The following is an 11,895-nucleotide window of genomic DNA, read 5'->3' on the forward strand; positions in this document are numbered from 1 at the left end:
AGCGGCCCTCGAGTTCGCCTGCTCCCTGTGAGTGTACGGCGTCGTGGTCACGGCGTGATTGGAGGCCCTTGCTGCCGACCGCGCCTGCCGTGGCATGAGAGCTGTCGAAGCCTGTCCGCATCGCCCGCGGCCCGCAGCGCCCTGCGGACCGCGAGCTGCCTGGGGCATGGGGTCGCCCGAGGCAAGCGGCTTTGCGCAGGCGGGCCACGCCGCCCACGGATCTGGGTTGCCCGCCTGGTCGCCGGACATGGTGATGACGACGCGGCGGGGCGCGAAGCGGTAGAAGGTGGACTCCGGTGCACCCCTACCTGGCGCGCCAAATGTCGGATTTCGGGTTCCGGCAGACCCTTGAGGTTCGAACACTGGGGTGCGTGCGGGGCTTTCGTCTCCTACCTACCTGCACCCCTCCGCCTTGCTAGGATCTAAAGCTCAGGAAAGAACAACACAAGAGACACAGGGTTTATACTAGTTCGGGCCACCGTTGTGGTGTAATACCCTACTCCAGTGTGTGGTGCGGTGGATTGCCTCTTGGGCTGATGATGATGAACAATACAAGGGAGAACAGCCTCGCGAGGGTCTGTTCTTGGCTGGGGCGATGGACTACTGGGAGGAGCTCAGTCGCCCTTCTCTCTCTCTCTCACTCTCTCTCTCTCTCGCTCTCTCTCTCTCTCTCTCTGCCCTCGGGTCCTCTCTTCTTGCGTTCGTGTGGTCTTCCCCCTTTCGATGTGGGTGGCTGGTCCTATTTATAGAGGCCCTGGTCCTCTTCCCAAATATCGAGCGGGAAGGGAGCCAACAATGGCGGGCTAATTTGAAAGGGGACAACTAGTACTAGCTATCCTGACAAAAGTAGTCTTCGCCTGCGCAAAGCTCTGGTGATGACGCCGTCTTGGGCTCCATGGTGACCTCCGTCTCGTAGTCCTCCTGGTGTTGGTCTCGTTGCACCGAAATGGCAACCTTTGCCTGATGCCTCGGTACTCCGTGGCTGCGCTTGCCCCCCTTGCACCAAAGAGGGATGGAGGACACTTGTAACACCCCGGATGTAACTTTCCCAATTTGTATTCCAACTCTTGCCGTTTCCGGCGTTAAGTTATATTTTTTTCCTCGGGTTTGGGTTTTTGTCTCCATGTGTTGTTGTCGTTGTCATGCATCTCATATCTTGTCATCATGTGCATTGCATTCGCATACGTGTTCATCTCATGCATTTGAGCATTTTCCCCGTTGTCCGTTTTGCATTCCGGCGCTTCGTTCTCCTCCGGTGGTCATTTCTAGCTTTCTTTTGTGTGTGGGGATTAAACATTTCCGGATTGGACCGAGACTTGCCAAGCGGCCTTGGTTTACTACCGGTAGACCGCCTGTCAAGTTTCGTATCATTTGGACTTCGTTTGATACTCCAACGGTTAACCAAGGGACCGAAAAGGCCTCGTGTGTGTTGCAGCCCAACACCCCTCCAATTTGGCCCTAAACCCACCTAAGCCTTCTCCATCAGCGTTCGATCATGATCGCGTGGCTGAAAACCGCACCTCATTTGGACTCTCCTAGCCCCTCCTATGCCTATTTAAAGACCCCTCCGTTTTCTTCTTCTTCCCCCCCCCCGAAACCCTAGATCCAACCCACCGCGCCATGCCGGACAAAAAAACCTGCCGACGGACACGTCCGCCTCACCCGTCCGCCGCCACGTGTCGCCTCGGGGTTCGTCCGCCCGGGCGCCCACGTCGCCGCGCCTCCCCGCCGCCCGGCCCGCCGAGGCCCGTAGCGGGCCCCCACAGGCCCAGTCGCCGCCGCCCGCACCCGCGTCGCCCCGCCGCCGTCTCCTTCCTCCCGCGCCACCGCGCCGCTCCGCCACCACCGCGCCGCTCCGCCGCCACCGCGCTGCTCCGGCGCCGCCGCGCGCCACGTCGCTCGGGTCCGCTGCCCTGCCGCCCGGCCTCCTCTCCTCCCCGGCGCCGCACCGCGCCCTCCTCCGGCGAACCTCCGGCCGGCCATCCTCGGTTGGCGTGCGTGAGATCTAGATCCGGGAACAGTAAACCCTAGAGGTTGTTTTTTTGTCTAAGTCCCGAAATTCTAGTCCATATGCTCATGTTCACGGGTCCGTAACTTTGCATCCGTAGCTCCGATTCATGCATATAGCATATCAAAATGTTCATCTCAGAGAGTACATCATTTCATTCCATTGCATCATTTTCATTTGAGTTCATCTTGATGCCTGAAATGCTGTTAGAAGAGGGCTACTTGAGATAATTGTCAGATCTGCTAATCCGTTTAGGTTTTTGTCATTTTTGCCATGATTAATGTGTGCATGATATGCCCTGATGCTCTACATGTGTTCTGTTAAGCGTTTTGTCATCTTCTAGAGGTGCAACCCATGTATTTTTGTGATGTGTGTGGTGACTTGTGCAAGCTTGCAAAGTGGTGCACTTGCTAACTCTGTTTTCAGGGACTTAGTAATCTCACTAAGTCCTGGAGCTGTTTATCTCATGATGCCATATGTTCTTATTGTTTCCTAGTGATCCGTACCTCTTTTGAGGATTATCAGTAGGGGAGTTTTGTTAATATGTAGTGCTCTATCCATCCATGTCATTGTTTGCAATTATGGAGCACCCTAGCTTGAGTCAATCAAGCTCTACTTTTGCTACTTTGTGAATCTAGGCAGATTGTCAACTTGTTTGCAATTTTGCCGGTGATGTTGTAGTTGATCCATGCATGCTATGCTATTTTTCTTGCCATGTCTAGATTGAATTTTGTGCCTTCTTGATGGGTGTATGCTTGTGTTGCCATGACTTGCACCGTAGTGAGTGCATCGAGCACGTAAACATGCCTACTTGAGTTATATTTCAGCATGTGTCAGTTTTCACTAAGTCTGTGATCTGATTATGTTTTTGCTATGTTCACATGCTTGCAATTGTATTTTCTGATCCCTTTTGGCTCAAGGTCACTAAGGAACTTTTGTTAATATCTTTGAGTATCTCCATGCCATGCTTTACTTTGCCATGTTCAATTCCTGTAGCATATAGTTTTGTTGCTCCGAAGAGTGCTACCTGATCTGAAATTCCAGACAAGTGTTGATTTCACTAAGTCTGAGATCTGTTTGCCATATGCATTTTTGCCATGCTTGTTTGAACCTGTTAATGGATGATTTGGCCGTAGCTCAGTGCTAGACTTTTGTTAAGAATCTTGTGTGAATCCCTGCCATGTATTTCGTTGTCATGTTTGGGTGCTGTAGCATGTTCATCTCATTGCATTTAGATCCCTACTTGCTATAAATCGCAGACCGGTGTCATTTTTGAATCGCTTGCCATTTCCAAACCGTAACTCCGATTCCGGCGTTCTTTATATCGTTTTCAAGCGATTTCATCTCATATTTCCAGTGGCACACTTGGATTTCCAAGTTGAGGCCAGGTTCATGCATTTCCTGTCATATCTTGCATTTCGCATCCCGCATCGCATCCCGCATAGCATACCATCTTTGCATTGCGTTGTTTGAGTTTGCACGTGGTTGATTGTATCCTTGTTGCTTGTTTGTCTCGTTTGGGTAGAGCCGGGAGACGAGTTCACTAACAAGGAGCCCCTTGAGTTTGCTTTTGAGGATCCAGTCAACTCTGACAACTGTGCAGGCAAGATGATCATACCCTCGAAATCACTACTATCTTTGCTATGCTAGTTTGCTCGCTCTTTTGCCATGCCAATGCTACGATGCCTACCACTTGCTTGCAAGCCTCCCAAATTTCCATGTCAAACCTCTAACCCACCATGTCCTAGCAAACCGTTGATTGGCTATGTTACCACTTTGCTCAGCCCCTCTTATAGCGTTGCTAGTTGCAGGTGAAGATTGGAGGCCGTTCCTTGTTGGAACATTTATTTACTTGTTGGGATATCATTATATTGCCATGTTATCTTAATGCATCTATATACTTGGTAAAGGGTGGAAGGCTCGGCCTCTCGCCTAGTGTTTTGTTCCACTCTTGCCGCCCTAGTTTCCGTCATATCGGTGTTATGTTCCCGGATTTTGCGTTCCTTACGCGGTTGGGTTATAATGGGAACCCCTTGATAGTTCGCCTTGATTAAAGCTTTTCCAGCAATGCCCAACATTGGTTTTACCATTTGCCACCTAGTCTTTTCTTTCCCTTGGGTTCTGCAGACTCAAGGGTCATCTTATTTTAGCCCCCCCCCCGGGCCAGTGCTCCTCTGAGTGTTGGTCCAACTGAGCGATGTCCGAGGCTACCAGGGGCAACTCTGGGCTGGCCTACCCGACGTCTTGCTCATCTGAGTGTGCCCTGAGAACGAGATATGTGCAGCTCCTATCGGGATTTGTCGGCACATTCGGGCGGTGTTGCTGGTCTTGTTTTAACCTGTCGAAGTGTCTTGAAGAACCGAGATACCAAGTCTAATCGGAACATCTTGGGAGGAGGTCTATTCCTTCGTTGACCGTGAGAGCTTGTCATGGGCTAAGTTGGGACTCCCCTGCAGGGATTTGATCTTTCGAAAGATGTGCCCGCGGTTATGGGCAGATGGGAATTTGTTAATGTCCGGTTGTAGATAACTTGAACCTTAATTTAATTAAAATGAATCAACTGAGTGTGTTACCGTGATGGCCTCTTCTCGGCGGAGTTCGGGAAGTGGACACGGTGTTGGAGTAATGTTTGCGCAGGTTGCTCTCTAGTTTCTCGCTCGTGCTTTGCCTTCTCTTCTCGCTCTCTTTTGCGAATAAGTTAGCCACCATATTTGCTAGTCGCTTGCTGCAGCTCCACATATATTTACCTTGCCTTTACCTATAAGCTTAAATAGTCTTGATCGCGAGGGTGCGAGATTGCTGAGTCCCTGTGGCTCACAGATTACTATTACACCAGATGCAGGGCCTGATGATTCCGCTCCAGGAGACGCGTATGAGCTCAAGTGGGAGTTCGAGAAGACTCTCAACGTTACTATGTTTCCTTTCCCGATGATCAGTAGTGGTGCCCAGTTGGGGGTGATTGGGACCGTGTCGCTTGTTGGGTTATCTTTTATTTTGGTGCCGTAGTCGGGCCATGAGTGTTTGGATAATGTAATGTTATTTATGTACTTGATTGACGTGGCGAGTGTAAGCCAACTATGTTATCTCCCCTTTTATTATTATATTACATGGGATGTTTGTGAAGATTGCCTAACTTGCGACATATACCTTCAATGCGATTATGTATCTAAGTCGTGCCTCGACACGTGGGAGCTATAGTCGCATCGAGGGTGTTACAACACTGCGCGGGCTGGCACCCGCCTGGCGCCCTCGGTCGTCATGGCTTGCGTCACGGGCACCTCGTGAGGTACCCCGCCTTGGTCTCTCCGCCTCCTCGTGAGCCAGCCTGACGAGGCCGTGCCTGAGGAAGCTCCGTGTCATCTTCCCCGCGAGGCTTGGACCCTCGCGAGGGTCTTGGGTTTGTGTTGGTGAAGATGGGCCATGCTGGGCCCCCTTTTGAGCCACGCCGCAGGCTGCAGGTAGGCAAGTCTGGGGACCCCCGTTCCCAGAACGCCGACATCGGCGGACGAGATTCTCTCCATCACCGTATTCATCAGCACACGGTGTTCATCTGAGATGGCTGCTCGCCCCACCAACTCCCTTAGAATATCCGACCGCACACTAGACGGTGCCGGACTCTTTTGTCTGCTCTCTCCGAGAGCCGGACACTGGGAGCTTCAGGGGTCGACGGGATTATCTTCTGGCCTCGCCAGACTCGGAGAGGCCCTCCGCGACGACACTTCAGGGTCGCCCGCTTCCAGAGCGGAGGAGTCCGGAGGAGGCGTTTCGCTCTCCATCATCTCTGGAAGAAGATCCCCCAAAGACGAGCTCATTTGAGAGGGGCTAAGGCCCGAACTGCAAAGATATATGCGGTGGTTATTTTCTCAGAAGAAAAGAAGGCATATGTGTACTATTAAGGTATTTTGGGTCACTTACGACTCGTGGGAGAATTGATCCCCCCACGAACTTTGTGGGGCAACCGCACCCCCCGGGGTAGGACCCTCTGTGGGAGACTTCTTCTCCCGTTTGGAAGCTTCGGCTTCCGAATCCCCGGATGCAATCCTTTTCCTCTTTTGGTCGTCTTCCTTCATGGAGACGCTCACTCCCTCGGCTAGTGTGGGCAGCATTGGGGGCCCGCGACCGCCCACATTTTTCTTCAAGGGCTCCGGGCAAGGTGCGGTCTGGAGCATCTTTTCCAATACCGGATTTTCCAAACCCTCAGGGAGGGGGGCCGAGCACCGAATCAACTTCGCCTTCGTTAGCCAGTCCTGGTCAAAAAGCGAACTCTCATAAATAACTTCGTATCAAAGGAGAGGTAGTGTGTTCGGTCGGAAGGTGCCTTACCTATTCGGCGGCGCGGTTACTACTCAGGCCCACGTCCTCGGTGACTTCCGGACACTCCACTTGAGGTCCGAAGAACGACTTGTACATCTCCTCATGCGTCAGGCCGAGGAAATCTTGAATGGCGCGTGGTCCCTCGGGATTGAACTCCCACAAGCGAAGGGGCCGGCGTTTGCAAGGATGGACTTGACGAGCTAGCATAACTTGTGTTACCGCAACCAAACTGAAATCTCCATTGAAGAGATCTTGAATGCGGCTTTGCAGTATAGGCACGTCCTTGGCTAGACCCCAGCTCAATCCTCTGCTAATCCATGACATCAGTTGTGGTGGAGGGCCCGGGCGGAAAACAAGGGCGGCCGCCCACTTGGCACTTCTAGGAGCCGTGATGTAGAACCACTCATGTTGCCATAATTCAGACACCTCTGGAATGGAACCTTTGGGCCATGAAGCTCCCGTCATCTTGCGTACTGAGGCACCTCCACACGCCACATGTTGCCCCTCGATCATCTTCGGCTTTACTTCAAAAGTCTTGAGCCATAGGCCAAAGTGAGGGGTAACCCGGAGGAAGGCCTCGCACACAACAATAAATGTCGTAATATGAAGAAAGGAGTCCGGAGCTAGATCATGGAAATCTAGCCCGTAGTAAAACATCAAGCCCCTGACAAAAGGATCCAAAGCAAGGCCTAGACCTCGGAGGAAGTGGGAGACGAACATGATGCTCTCGTTGGATTCAGGGGAGGGGACGGCCTGCCCCCGGGGAGGCAGCCGATGCAGAATCTCGGCGGTCAGATATCTGGCCTCCCTCAACTTTTTGATGTCTTCTTCCGTGACGGAGGAAGGCACCCATCGGCCTTGAAGGCTAGATCCGAACATGACTGAAGGTTTGGAGCACCTGACCTGAACTTTGGGCGTTTGAGCTTGAGGTGGGGGAAGGATTCTATTGAGCATGGGAGGGGGAAATAAAAGCCTCGTCCCTTTATAAAGAGAGTGAATATCAAGCGTCCTCTCCGTGTCCGTTTGGACTTGCCTATAATCTAGGAGTCCTAGAAGCGGTTGGGTTACCCACGCCCGTATTGATGAGAATCCCGGAATAAGGGGACACGATCTCTGCTTTAACAAGATGTGCCAAGGAAACCGCCTCGCATGACGCGCTGAGGCGGTGTAATAAAACGACTCGGATAAAGGCTTGGTCGTGGTGTGTCACACTACGGAATACGTCAGCAGATTAGATTTGTGTAAATATTATTCTCTCTATGGAAATATGTGGAAAGCTATTTTGCAGAGCCAGACACTATCTTTGTGTTTAAAATCTTCTATGAAGTACTTGGAGGAGGAACCTGCCTTGCAATGTCGAAGACAATCTGCGCGCCGGACTCGTCGTCATTGAAGCCTAGTTCAGGGGCTACTGAGGGGGTCCAGGATTAGGGGGTGTTCGGATGGCCGGACTATACGTTCAGCCAGACTCCTGGACTATGAAGATACAAGATTGAAGACTTCGTCCCGTGTCCGGAAGGGACTTTCCTTGGCGTGGAAGGCAAGCTTGGCGATACGGATATTCAGATCTCCTACCATTGTAACCGACTTTGTGTAACCCTAACCCTCTCCGGTGTCTATATAAACCGGAGGGTTTTAGTCCGTAGGACGACATACACATCAACAACCATACCATAGGCTAGCTTCTAGGGTTTAGCCTCTCTGATCTCGTGGTAGATCTACTCTTGTACTACCCATACCATCAATATTAATCAAGCGGGACGTAGGGTTTTACCTCCATCGAGAGGGCCCGAACCTAGGTAAAACTTTGTGTCCCTTGCCTCCTGTTACCATCCGGCCTAGACGCACAGTTCGGGACCCCCTACCGAGATCCGCCGGTTTTGACACCGACAGTCACCATGACAATGTTGAAGATGATGAAGTCCTTCCTCAGATCGAGCACCAATTGGTATCATCGCCTGTGCTCACGCACAGCGAACTCATCAGCATTGGCGTCCAACTGCTCAGGATGCATCGTGGGCTGATCACCCACAGAGACAAGACACTCCAAGCTCTCCCCAACCGCAAGCTACCCCACCAGTGCAAGATGATGATGACTTTGAGGCCCCGCACGCTCCATCTCCACAAGCGTCGCCCGCATTACGCAGGCTTCGCAAAGGACCCAGGCCCCAAGTCACTCCCACAATGCACGTGTCTGAATCCGAAGCCAAAATGGCTGAAGATGTTCCGGCTGCATCAGCCGATGAAGAAGATGAAGAAGAAGCCCCAAGAGTTACTAGAGTTGCTACACCCCCGTCTCACCAAGATGTTGTTCTCGAGGAGAACGTGACCGACCCACCAGCTTCTGAAGTGGAGGTTCACAACCCTGAGGTGGCCACCAACATCACTGCTGACGCCAATGACGTTGTCATGGTTGAAGCCAATATGGCGCCAGAAGTCAATGCTGCAACACCTGAAGTCAATACTGCAGCACCTGAGGTCCAAGCACCTGAAGCACATGTGGCCCCTAAAGCCCATGAAGACAATGCCAATGCCCATGTTCCCCCTCCAAGACCTCACACAATGGAGCTGGAATTTGATCGTGGTCAGCCAGTTATGGTTAGATGGCGCATTCAGACTCCTCCGCCTGCTGCTGGTCCACAATTTGAGTACCACGTCGAGCACAGGCCTCAAGTTCAAAAGCCCAAGCCAAGACTTCCACGATTCCCAGGCACTACCACTTCACCTGGGGTCTTCAATGCAAATGGCTTCGTGGCACATAATACCTTCTTCAACAGCTCCAAGAACCCCTATACAAGACCGCGCATTTCCTCAGATCAGTTCTGGAGCTATCAGCAGCGCAGCTACTATTCCTGTGTCCTATACTATCAAGGGCGCATATTTCCACACATGCGCCTCGACTCTGAAGCTATAGCTGGTCTGCCCTGCCTCGAAGAAGCATTGGACTGTTTTAGAGATGCTGGTCTGTTGCAGTTCATCACTGACAAGGAGCACTGGAACGAAGAATTGCTGCTTCAATTCTATGCCACTCTTCATATTCGAGGCTACAACAGGGATCCGAAGACTTGGGTCCTTGAGTGGATGACAGGCAATGTCCATCATGAAGCTAAAGCTCTTGATATCCTTGAGCTCACAGGCCTGCCCACTCCTGGTGAATACTATGAACCAGGTTGTCAACAACATCAAAATGCCTTGGAAAGCATCTTTCAGAAGCCAGAACCCAACATGAGTCAAATGCAGAGCATGATGAAGCATCTGCCTCATGACGCTGAATACCCATCTGAGTTCTTTGTTGAAGACCTAGAGTACCTGCCTCGCACCATTTACCACATCATCAGGAAGACTCTATGGCCTGTCAAAGGACACTCATCTACAGCGAAGCTTGAAGGAGCAATGAAGACTTTGGGTTTCTATATCTTCAATGGCATCAGCTTCAATGCTCAAGACTTCTTCATCAAGCAGTTGGTTGCGTCTGGCTCTGACATCTTTGGATTGAAATTCTATGCTCCATGGGTCATGCGTCTGATAAAGCGTCACTCAGCTTTCAACTATCAGCCGTCTGGGCGCAACCATCTTATATTCTTGCCCGAGGTTGATCTGTCAGTTGAAGCCATTTACCCAGAGCATGCTAAGGATCCCATTCATCTTCACAATGCTGATCACCAAAGCTTCACCCAACCCATTGAAGGGATTCCAGCAGTTTCTCGTGTTTATCCCCTTGCTGGAAACACGAGTGTCCCTCGTGCTCAAACTGACGTCACTGGTAGCACCATTGCGCAAAGGCCTCAAAGACGATCTCATGTCCTCAATGACCGAGAGCTTCTCGTTGCGCTGCATCAGAAATAGGACAAACATCACGACTGGCATAAGCGTCAGATGCAAAGCCTCTTGGTGGATGTCAACCGTATTCACAATCTTGCCACCAAGAATGCCTTTGTCACTCATGAAACCTGTCGGAGGTCGTGGAAGAGTTTGACCCTACTTAGTGTTGAAGCTGATCTGCATGACGATGGCTTCACCGAACGCTTCAAGTTTGACTCAACTCCTCCCAGAAATGCTCACTTGCGTCGGACTCCCTCACTTGAAGACTCTGAATACTCGTCCTCAGCTGTGACCGTAAATGCCAGAGTCATCGATGATCAAGATGATGCAACTTCACCTCCTCCAACTTCAGCGCATGTCGACACTACACCAAGTTCCTCTGCACCACCGGATCTCAACGACGACCCTGCTACCTCGCCTGCACCTCATGGGAACGAGTAGGCGCTCTATGTCTTCAAACCTTTTTGGTCCTCACTGACAAAAGGGGGAGAAGCATATGAGTTGATAGTCTTCAAGCGGGTCTATATGGGTGGTTGATTTACTTTTTGCCACTTTTGCCAAGTGCTTACAACTCTCATTTTCGATACATTTGGTTCTTTGAGTTGTAACACTTAAACTCGATGGTCATCTGCTACTTATTTGCTATTCTGTGATGCGATGATAAATTCCGCATGTGCGACGATAAATTCCGCACATAGATCATTTTGCAGACGTCCATTTTTCATTATGCATGTCATTATCTTCGTTACATCATATCTTGCATAATGACTTGTCATCATAGGTTGAAGAGGATCTCCACAAGTACAACCTGCCATGTGCATTTGCATTCCAAAAGCAAACTACTTATATGCACATCTTCAGGGGGAGCCCTTGCAACTTATGAAGACAATACCCTATTCTTTACAAATTCACATATTTTATTCCCCGTTGAAAACTTCAACCAGTTTGTCATCAATCACCAAAAAGGGGGAGATTGTAAGTGCATCTAGTGCCACCCCTAGTTGGTTTTGGAGTATTGACGACAAACCTGGTTGAGAGACTAATGTGTTTGTGAGAATTGCAGGATAACACAGGTAGAAGTCCCTCATTGATTCGGTTTTCCTACCAGAGATGACCCCTAAAAATGTATGAAGACATTGAAGCCAAAGGTGGTATGTGAAGACATTCACATTGAAGACCATGACAAGAGAAGACATCGCATGAAGACTATGGAGCGCGAAGACTTAGTTGTTTCGTCGTTCTTTTTCTTCTTTGTTGAGTCATACGAACCACCGTACTGTTAAGTGGGGTCCAAGAGAACCAGTCAGAATGACTGAAGTGATGCTTAACCAAAATCCTATGTCTTCGAGTGAAGACTATGAGAGCAAATCTTGTCCAGAGTTGGATAAGTCAGCTTTGCTTGTAGCCCAAGTAAAGTTGTCGTGTGTGTTTGAAATCTGACCGTTGGAACACGTGTCAGTTCCTTAGTGACAGAGGGTCATTTCGGACAAATCAGGTCGGGTTGCCTAGTGGCTATAAATAGCCCACCCCCTACAACCATAAATGGCTGGCTGCTCATAGTTAGTGCACGGCTTTTGTCGTTTGAGAGCAACCCACCTCGAAGCCTTTGAGAGAGAATTCCTTGCGAGGATAAAGCCCTAACCACCCAGAGCCAAAGAGAGTTAGGCATCACTGAAGTCTTCCCGTCTGTGTGATCTGAAGACTTATTACACTTGAGGACTGTGAATCCTCCAGCCGGTTAGGCGTCGCGT

Source organism: Triticum urartu, chromosome 3A, assembly GCF_056163025.1.
Source record: "Triticum urartu cultivar PI428250 chromosome 3A, HENAU_Tu73, whole genome shotgun sequence".
In the NCBI taxonomy this organism is placed as follows: Eukaryota; Viridiplantae; Streptophyta; class Magnoliopsida; order Poales; family Poaceae; genus Triticum; species Triticum urartu.